At 38.3% G+C, this 23,329-nt stretch overlaps 1 protein-coding gene and 1 non-coding gene across 2 annotated transcripts in view; one reads left to right on the forward strand and one right to left on the reverse strand.

Moving 5' to 3' along the window:
- The window catches only part of SLC16A10 (solute carrier family 16 member 10), a 256,305-nt gene that overhangs the window by 98,612 nt on the left and 134,364 nt on the right, over window positions 1-23,329 (forward strand). The window lies entirely within an intron of this gene.
- On the reverse strand, window positions 9,912-10,030 carry LOC128658302 (5S ribosomal RNA). The gene has a single exon (XR_008402147.1). It is a non-coding gene; the product is annotated as a 5S ribosomal RNA (ribosomal RNA).

Here is a 23,329-nt window from a genome sequence, read left to right on the forward strand (position 1 = left end):
ACTTCTGTTATGAAAAAAAACAACTTACCTTTTAATCTTGACAGCAGCTCCAGCTTCCTCCACCCGTCGCAAAGCCTCTTCCTGGGTCTAAAATGAGGAATCAGGCTTCCTCCAATCACGGCTTTGAATCAGTCAGTGATTCCCCCCGGGGGGGAGGGGAAGCCGTGATTGGAGGATGACCCATCCATCATTTCTGACTTCAGAAATGGCTTGCGACGACCGGAGGAAGCTGGAGCTGCTGTGAAGATTAAAAGGTAAGTTTTTTTTCACAACACAAGTGAAATGTACATTTTGATGAATTAAAGTGCCCCTGTTTTTAATCAAATTTTTAAAAAACGGGCACTTTAGCATCAAAATTTACATTCACTTTAATGTCACATTTTTTTTAAATGAGACATACACATTTAAAGTCCTAAAAAGTTAAAGGGATATAAAACCCAAAACATGTATTTAATTCAGACAGAGCTTACCATTTAAAAAAAGTTTCCAATTTACTTCTGTTATCAAATTTGCTTCTTTCCCGTGATATTATCTGTTGAAGTGATACCTAGGTAGGCATCTGGAGCACTACATGGCAGGAAATAGTGCTGCCACCTAGTGTTCTTGGAAATGGATAACATTCTTGTAAAACTGCTGCCATATAGTGATCTAGAATTGGGCTGACTCCTAAGCTTACGTCCCTGCTTTTTCAACAAAAGATACCAAGAGAATGAAGAAAAATTGATAATAGAAGTAAATTGGAAAGGTTTTTAAAATCACATGCTCTATCTGAATTATGAAAGAAACAGTTAATGAGGGGCATTTTTGTAAGTATGCAATTGTAATGTTAAACCTACTTACGTAGGTTTTAAAGGCCATAGAACTGGAGTGTACAACCCAAGGCTCAGGACCCTCCATTGCTTATCGAGACCTCCAATTCTCCTTCACCCAATTTGCAAAAACGCAAAGTTTTCTGCAAATATTCAATGTTTAATTCAATGAATATGTTTACGAGCATAGGCCAGATTACAAGTAAAAAGTGCGCAAGCAGAACCTGATGAATGGTAACTTCAGCACTTAAGATACTGTAATTGTGTTTACTTCTTCTCCCCATAGACTTAAAACCCCTAGCACTTATCACTCGTTAGTGGTAGTTATGCATATTTTACATTCCACTAGAAATATATATTTAAAAATACTAAGAACAATTTCCCCTATGTGACGAACATTGGAATGTTTAATATTTACAATAAATACACATTAAATATTAATATTGAATAAAATAGATTTTTCATGTTTAGAGGTATTGGAGTGAAAAGGGCTCCGACTTATTAAATGTGTTTATACATATATGTGTGTGTATGTATATATATATATATATATATATATATATATATATATATATATATATATATATATATATATATATATATATATATATATATATATATATATATACCCACACACATATTTAGATACACATATATTAATTATAGCCATTTATATTCAAATATTTTGTTATTTACCATATAACTTTGAACTCTTATAACTTTTTTTTTTTTATATTTATATGAAGAATTTATATTAGATAGTGTGTATATATGAGAGGAATTGTTTATTTTAATGTTTTTATGTTGTGTTTGGTTTAACTTTTTTAAAGCTGTAACCCTTTACGTGAGGTCTTCAGTCACCCTAACCTGACAATTGCAAAATAAGATTGCGCTCGGCAGTGCACATCTATTTTCAACTTGTACTACAAGTTAACCCAGGAGTGATATTGCAATATCGCACTTGCGTTAACAATAGCGCGCCACTTGTATTCTAGCCCTATATGTGAATATAAAGGTTTTCTGCTGTATTTATTGCTAAAAATAATTTAAATGTGTCTCTACACAAGTATATGAGTTACTAGAACGAATATGTTTTCATCAGACTTACAAGTGGAAATAATATCCAATGCAGCCTTCCTTTGGGCAGTCAGAATATTGCCCCTAGCCCTAAGGTCAGTGTGAACAACTAAACCATTCATTAATTACTTAAAAAAATGCATTATATCTTAGAATATCCTTCCACACATAGGGCTCAATTTATCAAGCATCTGCAGACAAGGGCGTACATATGCGCCCCTGTCCGCCGCAGCTTGCTTCTGGCGGGCAGAATTCCATTGGCAGAATTCAGCATTGCACAAGAGTGCTATTTTGCGCTCTTGTGGAACGCCGCCCCCAGCCCGCAGACAGCCAATCACGCACAGGCAGGAGGTGGAGAAGAGTTAGGGAAGCAGCGGGTTTTGGGATACCTATTTAATACCCATTGAGCTGATTCTCATTTTATCAGACGACTGAGGTTTTTTTCATTGTCCTCACTTATGACAAGCCTCACAATTTAATAGGAATGTCTTCTCTTTAGCAGGTGCTCCTTCTCTCAAACTTCTTACTCTGAGTTCATAAATCTAACAGCTTATGTTGTCAGGTACATCCTAAAGCCAGTTTATGCTTCTTGTAGGTCTAATAAAAAGGACAAATAATACATGGAGGCCAAAAAGTGCTGCACTACGTTGTATAGCAGGTTGTTTCAGCTGTCTGGCATCCACTCAGTTAATCACTGTTGGGAGACAGACAGATAATGAGGCTTTGCCAAATAACTGTTTTATCCATCATAGAATTATTGACACATATGCTGTATCAGACACACTCCTCTGCACACAATTACAAGTAACTTTGGTTATGTAGGTTCCTGTTTTTTTGCATTTATCATGTCATAGTCAATATCAGCACTTTTTTCTCTGCCCCATAAGCACTTATTATGGCAGCACCTATCACACACTTTCTGATTCATTAGTAGAGCAGTGTCTACCAGCATTATGGTATTGACAGTGACTAACAGTAGCACACAAAGTTGCAGATTTTCCAGCACAGTCATCATTTGACTGAGGTTATTTCAGGAGTTTGGGTCACAAAGGGACATGGGCAAGTAAGTAAAATTTACATTGGGTAATTGAATTAGTTCATTGTAATTTACTGTTGTAATTTATGGCTTTAAACACTCACGGGTGAATTACTGGAGCACAAAGGATGCCTAACTCAGCATGAGAGCTCAGCTTTCATGTTTCACTAATAAGCGGTTAATATTTGATATAAGCAGCAGGTATCCACTAATGCCAAACTTCTAAATGTTCTGAGTGGTATAATTGGTGAGTGGAGTCCAGCTGCTCTTACGGATATATCTCTACCATCGGAAATATTAAGAAGAAACAGCTGGCTCACCTCTTCTTCAACTCACTGCAACTGGGCAGCAATTACACATAACATGTTGCAACTTCATAGAAAACTGGCCTTTTAATAAAGCATTATACTGTACAGCAGATCAGGGGCTCCTGCATCAGTTAAATGGTTAATGATAAACATGTTCTTGCTTTTACATGGTGATACACAATTCATTTTTTGTTTTACTTTAAGGCTTTCTTTGTTAAAGGGATATAAAACCCAATTTTTGCTTTCATGATTCAGATAGAGAATACAATTTCTCCAACATAGGTGTGTCCGGTCCACGGCGTCATCCTTACTTGTGGGATATTCTCCTCCCCAACAGGAAATGGCAAAGAGCCCAGCAAAGCTGGTCACATGATCCCTCCTAGGCTCCGCCTTCCCCAGTCATTCTCTTTGCCGTTGTACAGGCAACATCTCCATGGAGATGGCTTAGAGTTTTTTTGGTGTTTAAATGTAGTTTTTATTCTTCAATCAAGAGTTTGTTATTTTAAAATAGTGCTGGTATGTACTATTTACTCTGAAACAGAAAAGAGATGAAGATTTCTGTTTGTAAGAGGAAAATGATTTTAGCAACCGTTACTAAAATCGATGGCTGTTTCCACACAGGACTGTTGAGAGGAATTAACTTCAGTTGGGGGAAACAGTGAGCAGACTTTTGCTGCTTGAGGTATGACACATTTCTAACAAGACTTGGTAATGCTGGAAGCTGTCATTTTCCCTATGGGATCCGGTAAACCATTTTTATTAAATAAGAATAAAGGGCTTCACAAGGGCTTTAAAGACTGGTAGACATTTTTCTGGGCTAAAACGATTGATATATAAGCATTTTTAATACTTCATAGTTTTGAGGAGTTATTTTATTCTTGGGAATTATGTAAAATAACCGGCAGGCACTGTATTGGACACCTTTTTCACTGGGGGCCTTCTCTAATCATAGGCAGAGCCTCATTTTCGCGCCTCTATTGCGCAGTTGTTTTTGGGAAGCAAGACATGCAGATGCATGTGGGAGGAGCTCAGATACATAGAAAAAGCTTACTGAAGGCGTCATTTGGTATCGTATTCCCCTTTGGGCTTGGTTGGGTCTCAGCAAAGCAGATACCAGGGACTGTATAGGGGTTAAATATAAAAACGGCTCCGGTTCCGTTATTTTAAGAGTTAAAGCTTTCAAATTTGGCGTGCAATACTTTTAAGGCTTTAAGACACTGTGGTGAAATTTTGGTGAATTTTGAACAATTCCTTCATACTTCTTCACATTTTCAGTAATAAAGTGTGTTCAGTTTAAAATTTAAAGTGACAGTAACGGTTTTATTTTAAAACGTTTTTTGTACTTTGTTATCAAGTTTATGCCTGTTTAACATGTCTGAACTATCAGATAGACTATGTTCTGTATGTGGGGAAGCCAAGGTTCCTTCTCATTTAAATAGATGTGATTTATGTGACACAAAATTTAGAGAAAATGATGCCCAAGATGATTCCTCAAGTGAGGGGAGTAAGCATGGTACTGCATCATCCCCTCCTTCGTCTACACCAGTCTTGCCCACACAGGAGGCCCCTAGTACATCTAGTGCGCCAATACTCCTTACTATGCAACAATTAACGGCTGTAATGGATAATTCTATCAAAAACATTTTAGCCAAAATGCCCACTTATCAGCGAAAGCGCGACTGCTCTGTTTTAGAAAATACTGAAGAGCATGAGGACGCTGATGATATTGGTTCTGAAGTGCCCCTACACCAGTCTGAGGGGGCCAGGGAGGTTTTGTCTGAGGGAGAAATTTCAGATTCAGGGAAAATTTCTCAACAAGCTGAACCTGATGTGATTACATTCAAATTTAAATTGGAACATCTCCGCGCTCTGCTTAAGGAGGTGTTATCTACTCTGGATGATTGTGAGAATTTGGTCATTCCAGAGAAATTATGTAAGATGGACAAGTTCCTAGAGGTCCCGGGGCCCCCCGAAGCTTTTCCTATACCCAAGCGGGTGGCGGACATTGTAAACAAAGAATGGGAAAGGCCCGGCATACCTTTTGTCCCTCCCCCTATATTTAAGAAATTGTTTCCTATGGTCGACCCCAGAAAGGACTTATGGCAGACAGTCCCCAAGGTCGAGGGGGCGGTTTCTACTCTAAACAAACGCACCACTATACCCATAGAAGATAGTTGTGCTTTCAAAGATCCTATGGATAAAAAATTAGAGGGTTTGCTTAAAAAGATGTTTGTTCAGCAAGGTTACCTTCTACAACCAATTTCATGCATGGTTCCTGTCACTACAGCAGCGTGTTTCTGGTTCGATGAACTAGAAAAGTCGCTCAATAAAGATTCTTCTTATGAGGAGATTATGGACAGAATTCATGCTCTCAAATTGGCTAACTCTTTTACTTTAGACGCCACTTTGCAATTGGCTAGATTAGCGGCGAAAAATTCAGGGTTTGCTATTGTGGCGCGCAGAGCGCTTTGGCTAAAATCTTGGTCAGCGGATGCGTCTTCCAAGAACAAATTGCTTAACATACCTTTCAAGGGGAAAACGCTGTTTGGCCCTGACTTGAAAGAGATTATTTCTGATATCACTGGGGGTAAGGGCCACGCCCTTCCTCAGGATAGGTCTTTCAAGGCTAAAAATAAACCAAATTTTCGTCCCTTTCGCAGAAACGGACCAGCCCCAAGTGCTACATCCTCTAAGCAAGAGGGTAATACTTCTCAAACCAAGACAGCCTGGAGGCCAATGCAAGGCTGGAACAAAGGTAAGCAGGCCAAGAAACCTGCCACTGCTACCAAGACAGCATGAGATGTTGGCTCCCGATCCGGGACCGGATCTGGTGGGGGGCAGACTTTCTCTCTTCGCTCAGGCTTGGGCAAGAGATGTTCTGGATCCTTGGGCGCTAGAAATAGTCTCCCAAGGTTATCTTCTGGAATTCAAGGAGCTACCCCCAAGGGGGAGGTTCCACAGGTCTCAATTGTCTTCAGACCACATAAAAAGACAGGCATTCTTACATTGTGTAGAAGACCTGTTAAAAATGGGAGTGATTCATCCTGTTCCATTAGGAGAACAAGGGATGGGATTCTACTCCAATCTGTTCATAGTTCCCAAAAAAGAGGGAACATTCAGACCAATCTTAGATCTCAAGATCCTAAACAAGTTTCTCAAGGTTCCATCGTTCAAAATGGAAACCATTCGGACAATTCTTCCTTCCATCCGGGAAGGTCAATTCATGACCACGGTGGATTTAAAGGATGCGTATCTACATATTCCTATCCACAAGGAACATCATCGGTTCCTAAGGTTCGCCTTTCTGGACAAGCATTACCAGTTTGTGGCACTTCCATTCGGATTAGCCACTGCTCCAAGAATTTTCACAAAGGTACTAGGGTCCCTTCTAGCGGTGCTACGACCAAGGGGCATTGCAGTAGTACCTTACTTGGACGACATACTGATTCAAGCGTCGTCCCTACCACAAGCAAAGGCTCATACGGACATTGTCCTGGCCTTTCTCAGATCTCACGGGTGGAAAGTGAACGTAGAAAAAAAGTTCTCTATCTCCGTCAACAAGAGTTCCCTTCTTGGGAACGATAATAGACTCCTTAGAAATGAGGATTTTTCTGACAGAGGCCAGAAAATCAAAACTTCTAAGCTCTTGTCAAGTACTTCATTCTGTTCCTCTTCCTTCCATAGCGCAGTGCATGGAAGTAATAGGTTTGATGGTCGCGGCAATGGACATAGTTCCTTTTGCGCGAATTCATCTGAGACCATTACAACTGTGCATGCTCAGTCAGTGGAATGGGGATTATACAGACTTGTCTCCGACGATACAAGTAGATCAGAGGACCAGAGATTCACTCCGTTGGTGGCTGACCCTGGACAACCTGTCACAGGGGATGAGCTTCCGCAGACCAGAGTGGGTCATTGTCACGACCGACGCCAGTCTGGTGGGCTGGGGCGCGGTCTGGGAACCCCTGAAAGCTCAGGGTCTTTGGTCTCGGGAAGAATCTCTTCTCCCGATAAATATTCTGGAACTGAGAGCGATATTCAATGCTCTCAAGGCTTGGCCTCAGCTAGCAAAGGCCAAATTCATACGGTTTCAATCAGACAACATGACGACTGTTGCGTATATCAACCATCAGGGGGGAACAAGGAGTTCCCTGGCGATGGAAGAAGTGACCAAAATCATTCAATGGGCGGAGACTCACTCCTGCCACTTGTCTGCAATCCACATCCCAGGAGTGGAAAACTGGGAAGCGGATTTTCTGAGTCGTCAGACATTTCATCCGGGGGAGTGGGAACTCCATCCGGAAATCTTTGCCCAAATTACTCAGTTGTGGGGCATTCCAGACATGGATCTGATGGCCTCTCGTCAGAACTTCAAGGTTCCTTGCTACGGGTCCAGATCCAGGGATCCCAAGGCGACTCTAGTAGATGCACTAGTAGCACCTTGGACCTTCAACCTAGCTTATGTATTCCCACCGTTTCCTCTCATCCCCAGGCTGGTAGCCAGGATCAATCAGGAGAGGGCATCGGTGATCTTGATAGCTCCTGCGTGGCCACGCAGGACTTGGTATGCAGACCTGGTGAATATGTCATCGGCTCCACCATGGAAGCTACCTTTGAGACAGGACCTTCTTGTTCAAGTTCCGTTCGAACATCCGAATCTGGCATCACTCCAACTGACTGCTTGGAGATTGAACGCTTGATTTTATCAAAGCGAGGGTTCTCAGATTCTGTCATTGATACTCTTGTTCAGGCCAGAAAGCCTGTAACTAGAAAAATCTACCATAAAATATGGAAAAAATATATCTGTTGGTGTGAATCTAAAGGATTCCCATGGAACAAGATAAAAATTCCTAAGATTCTATCCTTTCTTCAAGAAGGTTTGGAGAAAGGATTATCTGCAAGTTCTTTGAAGGGACAGATTTCTGCTTTATCTGTTTTACTTCACAAAAAGCTGGCGGCTGTGCCAGATGTTCAAGCTTTTGTTCAGGCTCTGGTTAGAATCAAGCCTGTTTACAAACCTTTGACTCCTCCTTGGAGTCTCAATTTAGTTCTTTCAGTTCTTCAGGGGGTTCCGTTTGAACCCTTACATTCCGTGGATATTAAGTTATTATCTTGGAAAGTTTTGTTTTTGGTTGCAATTTCTTCTGCTAGAAGAGTTTCAGAGTTATCTGCTCTGCAGTGTTCTCCTCCTTATCTGGTGTTCCATGCAGATAAGGTGGTTTTGCGTACTAAACCTGGTTTTCTTCCGAAAGTTGTTTCTAACAAAAACATTAACCAGGAGATAGTCGTGCCTTCTTTGTGTCCGAATCCAGTTTCAAAGAAGGAACGTTTGTTGCACAATTTGGATGTAGTGCGTGCTCTAAAATTCTATTTAGATGCTACAAAGGATTTCAGACAAACATCTTCTTTGTTTGTTGTTTATTCTGGTAAAAGGAGAGGTCAAAAAGCAACTTCTACCTCTCTATCTTTTTGGCTTAAAAGCATCATCAGATTGGCTTATGAGACTGCCGGACGGCAGCCTCCTGCAAGAATCACAGCTCATTCCACTAGGGCCGTGGCTTCCACATGGGCCTTTAAGAACGAGGCTTCTGTTGATCAGATATGTAAGGCAGCGACTTGGTCTTCACTGCACACTTTTACCAAATTTTACAAATTTGATACTTTTGCTTCTTCTGAGGCTATTTTTGGGAGAAAGGTTTTGCAAACCGTGGTGCCTTCCATCTAGGTGACCTGATTTGCTCCCTCCCATCATCCGTGTCCTAAAGCTTTGGTATTGGTTCCGACAAGTAAGGATGACGCCGTGGACCGGACACACCTATGTTGGAGAAAACAGAATTTATGTTTACCTGATAAATTACTTTCTCCAACGGTGTATCCGGTCCACGGCCCGCCCTGGTTTTTTAATCAGGTCTGATATTTTATTTTCTTTAACTACAGTCACCACGGTATCATATGATTTCTCCTATGCAAATATTCCTCCTTTACGTCGGTCGAATGACTGGGGAAGGCGGAGCCTAGGAGGGATCATGTGACCAGCTTTGCTGGGCTCTTTGCCATTTCCTGTTGGGGAGGAGAATATCCCACAAGTAAGGATGACGCCGTGGACCGGACACACCGTTGGAGAAAGTAATTTCTCAGGTAAACATAAATTCTGTTTTTAAACAACATTCCAATTTACATCTATTATCTAATTTGATTAATTATTTAGATATCCTTTGTTAAAGAAATATTAATGCACATGGGTGAGCCAATTACACGAGGCATCTATGTGCAGCCACCAATCATCAGCTACTGAGCCTATTTAGATAGGCTTTTCTACAAAGGATATTAAGAGAATAAAGCAACGCGTTTTGTTCTTACTCATGCTGTCATCCACAGTCTGTAAAAAATTGAAGAGTTAAAACAGGGTTAAAATTTAGACCGCAAATATATAAATAAATTAATCAATAATACCAGTACAGGCCCAGAATAACTCCCTGACTCATGACAAAAAGTATACACGGATAAAGAGTTTCCTGCCCCTCTGTCTGTCTGTCTGTCTTTAAAAAAGATACAGTAATTATCTTTAATACAATGGACATCTAATTTTTACTAATTTCAAGATACAGTTGTTTCAATGAATATTGCTAATATCAATAAATATTACGCATGCTTTACTGCTTTAAAAATGGGGGGGGGGGAAGCCTAACGCACCTGGTGTTCCCAGGCGGTCTCCCATCCAGGTACTGACCAGGCCTGGCCCTGCTTAACTTCCAAGATCAGATGGGATCGGGTGTATTCAAGGCAGTGCGGCGGTAGACACTCAGTGCCTCTTCCCAACGCGTTTTGTTCTTGCTCATGCTGTCATTCACAGTCTGTAAAAAATTGGAAAGTTGTTTAAAATTGTATGCTCTTTCTAAATCACAAAAGAAAATTGGGTTTCATGTCCCTTTAACATTTGATTGACACCATGTGCATCTGCGCCGATCTGTGCTTTTTTTTAAAATATATGCCACGCACGTGTAAAGGGACATGAAACCCAAAAGGTTTTTTCATGACTGAGGTAGAGCATGCAATTTTATACAACTTTCCAATTCACTTCTATTTTCAAAATTGCTTAGTTCTCTTGGTATCCTTTGCTGAAGGAGCATCAATGCACTACTGGGAGCTAGCTGAACACATTGGGTGAACTAATGATGAGGCATATATGTGCAGCTACCAATCATCAGCTACTTCCCCGTATTGCATTGCTGATCTTAAACCTACCTAGGTATGTTTTTCAACAAAGGATAAAAAAAGAACTAAGCAAATTAAATAACATAAGTATATTGGGAAGTTAAAAATGATAAATTAAATTATATTCTCTACCTGAATTATAAAGGTTTAATTTTGACTTTTCTGTCCCTTTAGCATTCAGCACCTGTGTAAGCACAGAGATTGTCCCCACTATACTACCATTGTTTATGTCCCTATAAATATATTTTGATTCCTCATTTGGTACAAATGTCACAAAGCATTTAACAAATCTAGTGTAAGGCCAGATTATTCAATTTTTGTTGAAGAACCTAAGGGTAATTATTTGTGTCACCCATTGTCAAATAGAGTGACAAGAACCACTGTGCAATTTTCTACAATGTTATATTTTGTAGTCTTTTAGTGTAGCAAAACTGGTAAAGCTTCAGAAAGGGCAACGACTGAAAGGTTTCCGCTGTTCCTCGCTTTGTCACATGAGCACATAACATTTATAAACATACAGTTACCTAAATGATTTCTTGTGACGCTTGAAATGCATTTGTCAGTCCTCTTTGTGAAGTGATTGGATCTGTCAGCTTTTTTTTTTTTTGAGTGAAAGCAGGACTGGTCTTTTTTTTTTTTTTGTTTGCTTTTCATATTGCATAAACAATGAATAACATTTATTTGACGGTACGGAAAAATGTATCAGTGAGCTGTGATTTCTGGTTAAGCTGTACATGCAAGCAGAGCTATTCACATGCTGTGGCAATTTCCAAGAAGGAGAGCTAATTAAAAAAAATGTTGTAAAATATTTTAGGCCAGCTTAGTGACAATTCCAAAATATATATATTGTCCTTATAGAAGCTGAGCAAGGAAATAATTGCACTGAAATGAACCTTTCATTCACGTTACATATTTTCACAGGACTTGCATGAGAACATTGTATGTTAAATATGATGTAATGAAGTAGCAATCCTTGGCACAGTTACAATTCCATGTAAAAAAAGTTTACCATTTTGCCTATGCATTATTAAACCTGACCTGATTAAAAAAAATACATGCTATTAAATTGTAGTAGTAAAATGTGTAGTATTATATATTATTTACCATGGCGCTCGGACAAAATTCCGACGGACAAAATGCCGAAGCACATTCGTCCGTCAGACATATGTCCGAGATACACTGCTTCCAACTGCACGCCGAACAGCACAATCATGCAATTGCGTAATTGTCATCAGTAAAAAAGTGGAGAATTTAAATATATATTGTGGCTACTGAGGTAAAAAAACAACACAAACACTTAAATAAATAAATTTAAAAAAAACATATCAAATTAAAAAAATGGAGTTCATAAAGACGTGTAAAGGAGGAAGAAAAATGTTATATGAAGGTTATGCATACATTGTAGACAAAAAAAAAGAAAATGTAACATATTGGAGAAAAAAAAGGTTTTTGTGGAGGAAGGCTAAAAACCATTAATGATATAATTGAAAAAGATGCATCAAATCATTCACATCCACCTAATGCAGCAAGAATTTTATCTATGAAAACAATTGAAAAAATAAAAGAAGTTGCTAAAAATTCAGAAGTAACATCAAGCATAATACAAAATTGCACATCTAATTTCCCCCTTGAAGCAGCAGGAGCTCTACCTAAAAAAGAAACTCTTGCTAGAATGGTACGTCGACATCGAACAACACCAAATGGAAACATTTTAAATGATGATTTAAGAAAAACAACCAGAGGAGAAGATTTCATCATGTACGAAAGTGAAAATTTAATCATTCTGTCTACTAAAAAAAATGTAGATCTTCTTTCAAAAAAACAACACTGGCTCTGTGACGGAACATTTGACTCAGCTCCTTTAGGTTTTCAGTTGTATACAATACATGTTTTAATAGAAGATAACCATACCATACCATTAGTATACTGCATTTCAAAAAATAAAAATCAGGAAACTTATAATTTAATTTTTAGTATTATAAAAGAAAAAAATCCAGATATCAATCCTTTATCAATTACAGTAGATTTTGAAAGAGCAGCAATAAATTGCATGACAAATTTTTTTACAAAATACAATAATTTATGGATGCTTTTTCCATTTTCCCAATGCCTGTGGAGAAAAATACAATCTTTGGGCTTAAAAATATGGTATAATAATGAAAAAAATGCTCTGATCATAAAATGCTTAGAAGCATTAGCATTTGTGCCAGTGGAAGATGTAGTTGAAACATTTAATGACTTTGTAAAAGCAATAGAAAAACAAAACAGTAACATTTTATCTGAATTTTTAGGCAAACTACAACAAGGTACAAGAAGAAAACCTACTTTCGATATTACGATGTGGAACACTTTTGAAAGAACAAAACTAGGGTTACCTAGAACAAACAACTCTCTAGAAGGATGGCACAGAGCATTTGACCAACGAATGTCTATAACCCACCCAAGCATTTGCAGACTAGTTTCAAAAATAAGAAAAGAACAAGCAGAATGGGAGTTAACAATTGAAAAAATTGATTCTGGAGTTGAACTGAGAAAACCAAAAAAAAAAAATGAAATCATAAACAACAGGATAATGAAAGTTTTAGAAAAATACAGTCAATACTCAAGATTAGACTTTTTAAAGGCAATAGCACATAATATATAAGATTTACTTAAATAAATCAAGATACATTCGGCCGAGGGCAGATACGATCCAAAATGTTCTGTTACAATCAGTGACTCGGGCGCCGCAACCGCCTCTGGGAACCTATCCATGGGTCCCTACCCTCACAATGTACTTTTAACATATAATATAATTATTATAATTATAATATTATATATTATAATTAATATGTTATATATAAGTTGATTTAATTGTCTTTTGTCAGTCCACTATTAAAAATGTAATAAAACCGTGATTTTTAAGCTTCATTCTCACCCAGCAGCCGGATAAATGTCTTTCGGAATATTGTCCGTTGGACAAGCGTCAGTCGGATAACAGTCCGGCCACGATTTACCATTGTATACATGTGGAGGTTTGTTATGTTAAAAGGCTATTAAAATAATATTCTGTATATGTGTGTGTGTGTATATATATATATATATATATATATGTGTGTGTGTGTGTGTAGCCAAGCACTCTATCCTGTTGAATATTCTCATAACATGAGTGCAATCCTTAGGTTCATCATACAACTTATCTTTGGTAAAAAGGCACTAAGAGGATTTAAAACAAATACTCTTTATTCTTCAATAATAATAATAAAAGTCAGGGGTCGAAGTTTAGGCTCTACATCAAGCCTTTTTCAAGACAACATGTTTTGTTAGAAACATGAAACCAACATTGTACAGCAGCATTCGGGCCACACTCCGGATAAGTGATGCCACCACTGGACTCTGGAGCAGTGGAAACGTGTTCTCTGGAGTGATTAATCACACTTCACTATTTGGCAGTCTCATAGAAGAATTTATTTGTGGCAGATGCTAGGAGAACGCTACCTACCAGAATATATAGTGGCTTCTATAAAGTGTGGTGGAGGAGGAATAATGGTCTGGGGCAGTTTTCATGGTTTGGACTAGTTACAGTGAAGAATTATATTAATCATACTGGATGCAAAGACATTTTAGACAATTGGGTGCTTCAAACTGTGTGGCAACAGTTTGGGGAGGTCCCTTCCTGTTCTAGCTTGACTGTTCCCCTGTGTACACAGAGAAGACCATGAAGATATGGATTGGTGAGTTTGGCGTGGAGGAACTCAAGTAGCCTGCATAAAGCTCTAACCTCAGCCTCATTAAACACCTTTGGGATGAACTGGAATGCCAATGTCAGACCTTCTCGAACCAACATCACTGCCTGGACTCACAAATGCTCTTTTGGCATAATGGGCGAAATTCCAACAGATACACTCCGAAATATTGTGGAAAGCCTTCCCTGAAGAGTTGTGGTTGTTATGCTAGCAAACAGAGGGATGAGTCCCATGGTTTTGTAATGGGGTGTCCAATAAGCTCATATAGGTGTGATAGTAAGATGTCCACATATAATGTGATTTTATATATATATATATATATATATATATATATATATATATATATATATATATATATATATATATATATATATATATATATATATATATATAGAAAAAGCAAGATAGCGTCAGCACTTCTTCATATAAAATTTCACTTTATTGAGGTTTCAGACAAAGATAAAAACAGCGACGTTTCGAGTCAACACTACATAGATGATATATTTGGCATATGGGGGGGACACATTGGAGTCCCTTGAGAACTTTGTGGAGGAATTAAACAATTGTACAACAAGTTTGCAATTCACAATCAGCCACTCACAGTTCAAAATAAGCTATCTTGATACTTTGGTATACAAAAAAGATGACTGTTTAGTAACGGATCTATACTGTAAACCAACAGATCGTAACACATTGCTTCATTTTGACAGCTACCACCCAGATAGGGTATTTAACGCCATCCCCAAGAGTCAGTTTATAAGAACAATGCGTAATGTAAAAGAAAAAGATCTACAAGAAGTAAGATTAAAACAAATGGGAAAGAAATTTTTAGATAGGGGTTACCCACAAGCTGTCATAACCACTAATGAACAAACAGTTAAATTAAAAACTAGAGAACCAAATGATGTAACATCTAATAAAAGCAAAAACAAAAAGCAGATTGATAAAAAACAACTTATTTTTTCTTCAACATATAATCAATTTAGTAATAATATCACAAAAATTGTTAAAAAACATTGGTATATATTGAACAAAACGAATCCACACATTGAGGAATTTAAAAAACCACCAATTAATTCCTTTAAGAGGGTCAAAAATATTAGAGACCTAGTTGTAAAATCTGATGTAGGTACCAATAAGAAAGATACCATAAACTATCTTACAACAGCTAACAAAGGATCATACCCCTGCCTTAACTGTGCCCAATGTAATTCCATGATTAAGGGGAAATACATAGCACAAATAAATGATAACAAGAAACGTGAAATTAAAGGCTTATATACATGCTATACTGATTATGTAGTGTATATTCTGAAATGTCCATGTGGGCGGGGCTATGTGGGAGAGACCATTAACCCTATCAAGGATAGGATAAGTGCCCATAAATCTTCCATCAGATGTAAGGACATGACACTACCTGTGTCATCACATTTTATCAATGCTGGACATACAGTTAGCCAGCTACGATTCCAAATAATTGACCACATACCAAAACAAAGGAGAGGGGGTAACAGAGAGTTACTGTTAAAGAAAAGAGAGGTATGGTGGATACAGCATCTAAAAACACTCAGTCCGAATGGTCTAAACAAAGACTATGATCTTCATTTGTTTTTATAAGTATTAGTGTAAAATAGTTTTGTAACTTTGTATGATATGTTTTTAAAAATGTGGGTTGTATCACATATGTTGTAACATAGTCTTGGGTTAAAATCACCAAATATAAACCTTGCATCATAAGAAAAATTGTAATTTAGATACAAAGATTATTCACTAATCATTCTGACCTGTTAGGGGTCAAAAATTCCAAAATGGCATTTTGATTATATGTAGGCAAATCAAGTTAATTGATACACAGGTGCTATAAAAGAAGGTGTTTTTTCCCATAATCCATTGCATGACTAAGGGTCTGTGTTGACTCGAAACGTCGCTGTTTTTATCTTTGTCTGAAACCTCAATAAAGTGAAATTTTATATGAAGAAGTGCTGACGCTATCTTGCTTTTTCCATATCTTTAAATGTGGGCTGGCAGACCCCACTCAGTGATCGTGCACTGCTGTAATCTGAAAAAAGGTTGCTGAAAAAATAGCATTAAGAAAGGTGCTGGACTTACCTGTTAAAGTTGTGTGTATATATATATATATATATATATATATATATATATATATATATATATAATATATATATATATATATATATATATATATATATATATATATATATATATATATATATATATATATATATATATATATATATATACATACACATACATACACACACACAGTACAGTATATACACTCAACGGCCACTTTATTTAGGTACACCTGTTCAATTGCTTGGTAACACAAATTCCTAATCAGCCAATCACATGGCAGCAACTCAATGCATTTAAGCATCTAGACGTGGTGAAGAAGACTTGCTGAAGTTCAAACCGAGCATGAGAATGGGGAAGAAAGGGGATTTAAGTGACTTTGAACGTGGCATGTTTGTTGGTGCCAGACGGACTGGTCTGAGTATTTCAAAAACTGCTGATCTACTGGGATTTTCACACTCAACCATCTCTAGGGTTTAAAGAGAATGGTCTGAAAAAGAGAAAATATCCAGTGAGCAGCAGTTGTGTGGACAAAAATGCCTTGTTGATGTCAGAGGAGAATGGGCAGACTGGTTTGAGATGGTAGAAAGGCAACAGTAACTCAAATAACCACTCATTACAACCAAGGTATGCAGAATACCATCTCTGAACGCACAACACATCAAACTTAGAAGCAGTTGGGCTACAACAGCAGAAGACCACACCGGGTGCCACTCCTGTCAGTTAAGAACAGGAAACTGAGGCTACAATTCTCACAGGCTCACCAAACTTGGACAATAGAAGATTGGAAAAAACGTCTGGTCTGATAAGTCTCAAATTTGGCGTAAACAACATGAAAGCATGGATCCATCCTGTCTTGTATCAACAGTTCACGCTGGTGGTGATGGTGTAATGGTGTAGGTGATATTTTCTTGGCACACTTGAGCCCCTTAGTAAAAATTGAGCATTGTTTAAACGCCACAGCCTACCTGAGTATTGTTGCTGACCATGTCCATCCTTTTATGACTACAGTGAACCTATCTTCTGATGGCTAGTTCCAGCAGGATAATGCACCATGTCACAAAGCTCAAATCATCTCAAACTGGTTTCTTGAACATGACAATGAGTTCACTGTACTTCAATGTCCTCCACAGTCACCAGAGCTCAATCCAATAGAGCACCTTTGGGATGTGGTGGAACGGGAGATTCGCATCATGGATGTGCAGCCGTCAAATCTGCAGCAACTGCGTGATACTATCATGTCAATATGGACTAAGATGTCTGAGGAATGTTTCCAAAACCTTGTTGAATCTATGCCACAGAGAATTAAAGGACAGTCAAGTACAAAAAAAAACTTTCATGATTTAACCCCTTAGTGACCAGACCACTTTTCAATTTGTTGACCATCTGGGACCAAGGCTATTTTTGCATTTCTGCGATGTTTGTGTTTAACTGTAATTTTCCTCTTACTCATTTACTGTACCCACACATATTATATACTGTTTTTCTCGCCATTAAATGGACTAAAGATATGATTATTTTCATCATATCTTATAATTTATTATAAAAAAATATATAAAATATGAGGAAAAAAAAATGCACTTTTTCTAACTTTGAGCCCCAAAATCTCTTACACATCTACAACCACCATAAAATTCCAATGCTAAACAGTTTCTAAATTTTGTCCTGAGTTTATAAATACCCAATGTTTACATGTTCTTTGCTTTTTTTGCAAGTTATAGGGCAATAAGTACAAGTAGCACTTTGCTATTTCAAAACCATGTTTTTTCAAAATTGGCGATAGTTACATTGTAACACCAATATCTGTCAGGAATCCCTGAATAACCCTTCAAATGTATATATATTTTTAAAAGAAGACAACCTAAGGTATTAAACTTGGGGTATTTTGACTTTTTTCATGCAACCATTTTACCACCAATCTATGCCAAAGTTTGGGGGGGAAAAAAAAATAATTTGATTTTTTGACAAAATATCAATTTAAGAATACATTTACTGATAATATTAAGGGTTACTGCCAAATAACACCCTAATATGTCTTCAGCAGCATCTCCTGGGTACAGTGATACCACCCATGTATAGGTGTGTCGGGTTCTCGGGGGGCTAAAAGCTCTTATTTTTAGAGAGTGCATTCCAGTTTTTCAACTTGGAATTTTCACATCGGTCATCATGCACCCATGTCCAATTTGGGACATTTCTGAAGCTGGCCAATGGAATTTACCCCCATAAAACCATATATTTTTTGAAAAGTAGACACCCTAGGGTATTTCAAATGCTGGTATTTTAACACTTTCCATGCACTAATTCAACCACCAGTCTTTGTCAAACTTTTGGGTAGTCATTTTTTTGTGTTATTTTTCACACACATTGTACTTTAGGCATGGATTCTCAATTCCTGTTATGTGTTACTGCCAAAAAACACCTCAATATGTGTTCAACAACATCTCCTAAGTATAGTGACACCACCCATGTATAGGTGTGTCGGGTTCTCTGGGGGCTAAAAAGCCTTAATTTTAGGAAGCGCATTCCAGTTTTTCAACTTGGAATTTTCACATCGGTCATCATGCACCCATGTCCTATTTGGGACATTTCTAAAGCTGGCCAATGGAATTTACCCCCATCAAACCATATATTTTTGAAAAGTAGACACCCTAGGGTATTTCAAATGCTGGTATTTTAACACTTTCCATTAACTTATTTAACCACCAGTCTTTGTCAAACTTTTGGGTAGTCATTTGTTTGTGTTATTTTTCCACACACATTGTACTTTAGGCATGGATTCTCAGTTCCTGTTATGTGTTACTGCCAAAAAACACCTCAATATGTGTTCAACAACATCTCCTGAGTACAGTGATACCACCCATGTATAGGTGTGTTGGGTTCTCTGGGGGCTAGAAGGCCTTACTTTTAGGAAGCGCATTCCAGTTTTTTAACTTGGAATTTTCACATCGGTCATCATGCACCCATGTCCTATTTGGGACATTTCTGAAGCCGGCCAATGAAATTTACCCCCATCAAACCATATATTTTTGAGAAGTAGACCCCCTAGGGTATTTGAAATGCTGGTATTTTCACACTTTCCATGAACTTATTTAACCACCAGTCTTTGTCAAACTTTTGGGTAGTCATTTTTTTGTGTTATTTTTCACACACATTGTACTTTAGGCATGGATTCTCAGTTCCTGTTATGTGTTACTGACAAAAAACACCTCAATATGTGTTCAACAACATCTCCTGAGTACAGTGATACCACCCATGTATAGGTGTGTCGGGTTCTCTGGGGGCTAGAAGGCCTTATTTTTAGGAAGCGCATTCCATTTTTTACACTTCCCATTTTCACATCCCATGCACCCATGTTCTATTTAAGACATTTCTGAAGCCGGACAATGTAATTTACCCCCATCAAACCATATATTTTTGAAAAGTAGACATCCTAGGGTATTTCAAATGCAGGTATTTTAACACTTTCCATACACTAATTCAACCACTAGTCTTTGTCAAACTATTGGGCATTCATTTTTTTGTGTTATTTTTCACATACATTGTACTTTAGACATGGATTCACAGCTCCTGTTATGTTTTCCTACCAAAGAAGACACCAATATGTGGTCACCAACATCTCCTGAGTTCAGTGATACCACCTATGAATAGGTTTGGTGGCTTGTTTGGGCGGTGCAATGCCAAATGTCTGACATGTGTTTGTGATTTTTTTTCACATTTAACATATTTTCTTTGCCTATCGTCTTTTTTGGGGGTCTTTTAACATACCCCAATTTATTTGTTTTCCATAAATGTAATTATATTTAAAAAGTTGACACCCCAATGTATTATACATGGAGTGGTTTGATGACTTTGATGCAACCGTTTTAGCCCAAAAAATTGGAGAAAGTATATGGTGGTAATTTTTCAATTTTCATTGTTACAGACACATTGCTTTTTTACTATGATTTAGGAGAGACTGTTGTAAGTTATTGCAAAAGAATACTTCAGGTTGTTTTCTGCAAGGCACCCTGAGTACACCTATGTCCCCCATGCATAGGTTTGCCAGGATTTTGGGAAGGTTATGTTACATGATTTTAGTTATTAAAAATGAGAGTATTTCTTCTGATAGGCCTATCTTTAGTTTGGGGCCTATCGCATACCCCACTTTTATTTATTGCATTCAAAGTGTATATTTTTTAAATGTTGACACTCCAAGGTATTGTATATGGTGTGCTTTGATGCCTTTGAAGCAACCGTTTTAGCCCAAAAAATTGGAGAAAGTGTATGGTGGTAATTTTTCAATTTTCATTTTTACAGACACATTGCTTTTTGACTATGATTTAGGAGAGATTGTTGTAAGTTATTGCAAAAGAATACTTCAGGTTGTTTTCTGCAAGGCACCCTGAGTACACCTATGCCCCCCATGCATAGGTTTGCCAGGATTTTGGGAAGGTTATGTTACAATTTTATGACTTGTGATTTTAGTTATTAAAAATGAGAGTATTTCTTCTGATAGGCCTATCTTTAGTTTGGGGCCTATCGCATACCCCACTTTTATTTATTGCATTGTAAGTGTATATTTTTTAAATGTTGACATCCCAAGGTATTGTATATGGTGTGCTTTGATGCCTTTGAAGCAACCGTTTTAGCCCAAAAAATTGGAGAAATTGTATGGTGGTAATTTTTCAACTTTCATTTTTACAGACACATTGCTTTTTGACTATGATTTAGGAGAGACTGTTGTAAGTTATTACAAAAACATACTTCAGGTTGTTTTCTGCAAGGCACCCTGAGAACACCTATGTCCCCCATGCATAGGTTTGACAGGGGTTTTGGTTAAAAAAAAAAACAGGCCCAATTTTAGAGAAAAATAGAGTAGTGAAATGTAAAAATCTGGCACAGTAAAAGTAAAAAAACCAAAAAAACATCTAACTGTAAACATAACAAAAAAAAAAAATATATATATATATAACAGCAAATGTATTTATTTTTTTAAAAATTGACCATTGTATGGTACCGCTTGAAGCAGTCCCCAATGCAGAGTGCAGGCGGTCCAGGGCAATCAGGACAGTGATATATGGTGTCCCTTCTCTTCCCCCTCTTGGTACAGACTCTGCATTTTTTTTTGTGGTTTCTGCTTTGCGGCAGTAGGGGGGATTTTAAAAATAAAATGGGTAGCCCCAACTCTGCTCTCTCCCATCACCGCCCGGGGAGCAGGTGCATCATGGTACAAAATCCCCGTAATAATCTGGAGCTGAAACTGTAAAAAAGTATTTTTAACTCTGGGGTTTGCTTTTTTGAACAATAAAAAAGCGTTGTGGGTTGCAATCTGCATTAGGTAAATTGCAACCTTTTTGTACCAGGCCCTTGTCTTCCGCATAATTAGGTAGGGCTGCAGCAGCTGATCAGCCAGATCAACCCCACCCATATGCCGGTTATAAGACTTGATGCACACTGGCTTCCTTATGATCTCAGCTCTGCCACGTACAGAAACCGCCACCGTCCTCTCTGTGTGGATGGTGGTAAGAAGGTATACATCCTTCTTGTCTCTGTACTTAAGTGCCAACAGCTCCTCTTGGCACAGAGCTGAGGTCTCCCCACTTCGTAGCCGGGTGCGTACAAGCTGTCCTGGGAAACCTGCGCGGTTCTTTTTAATTGTACCGCAAGCTACTGTATCAAAGCAATACAGTAGCTTGAACAAAAGGACACTTGTATAAAAATTGTCTAAGTACAAGTGATACCCTTTGTTCATTAGGGGTAATATCAGGTCCCAGACAATCTTGCCAGTGGTTCCCATATGTTCTGGGCAACCTGGAGGGTCAAGGTGGCTATCCTTTCCCTCATACACCCGGAAGGCCTGAGTATACCCATTCTCGCTGTCACAGAGCTTATACACCTTTACCCCATATCTGGAGCGCTTGGAAGGAATAAACTGCTTGAATCCCAGTCTTCCCTTATACTTCATTAGGGATTCATCAACGCATATATTCCTTCCAGGTGTATAAGCCTCTGCAAACCTGGCAGAAAAGTGGGTTATCAGGGGGCGGATTTTATACAGCCTGTCAAATTGGGGATGCTCCCTAGGGGGGCACAGGCTGTTGTCGCTGAAGTGCATGAAATGCAGAATCATTTCATACCTCTTCCTCGACATAATCTGGGAGAAAATGGGGGTAGAGCAGATGGGGCTAGTACTCCAGTAGGAGCGAATGGAGGGTTTCTTTATGATGCCCATCAGCATGGTCAATGCCCAGAATTTTTTGAATTCTGGCACATTGATGGGGGCCCATTGCTGCTTTGCCAAATATGTTCCAGGCTTTGCAGCACGGGACTGATGGGCATATAAATTAGTTTGGGCGACAATGTTCCCCAATACATCATCGCCCAAAAACACTTCCAGAAACTGCTGGGGGCTAAAACCTGCCACATCTATATTTATGCCAGCATTTGCTGTGAAGGGTGGGATATCTGGCCTCTGGAGATGAGGTGTTACCCACTCTTCAGCAGCAATGGCAGCAACACGCCTCCTTCTGGCAGGGGGGCTAGCAGGGGGGCTGGTAGGGGGTCTAGCAGCCACAGATACATCACTATCAGTTGAGACTGCATCTAGTGATGTATCTGAGCATATGGCAGGGTCAAAATTGGGGTCTGAGTCTGACATAGAGGCATCTGACTCTGACGCAAGGATGGCATACGCCTCCTCAGCACTATATATTTTCTGTGACATTTTTGTATCTGTCACAGAAAAAATTTACTACATTTTTTTTAAATTAAATGAATTAACTAAATTAATTAACTAAATAAACTAGCAAAAAAGTACTGCTATGCTACTGCCAGTGATTTATAGCGATCACTGGCAAGCTAGGGGTTAATGGCTCTGAAAATTAAATTAAATTAACTAAATGGTTCTGAAAAGAGCCTCTGGATTTTTAAAAAATTACAACAACAAAATTAACCCCTAAAAAAATGCAAAGACAGCAAAAAAGTACAACTATGCTACTGCCAGTGATTTATAGCGATCACTGGCAAGCTAGGGGTTAATGGCTCTGAAAATTAAATTAACTAAATGGTTCTGAAAAGAGCCTCTGGATT

The sequence above is a fragment of the Bombina bombina genome, chromosome 4, assembly GCF_027579735.1.
Source record: "Bombina bombina isolate aBomBom1 chromosome 4, aBomBom1.pri, whole genome shotgun sequence".
NCBI classification, from domain to species: domain Eukaryota; kingdom Metazoa; phylum Chordata; class Amphibia; order Anura; family Bombinatoridae; genus Bombina; species Bombina bombina.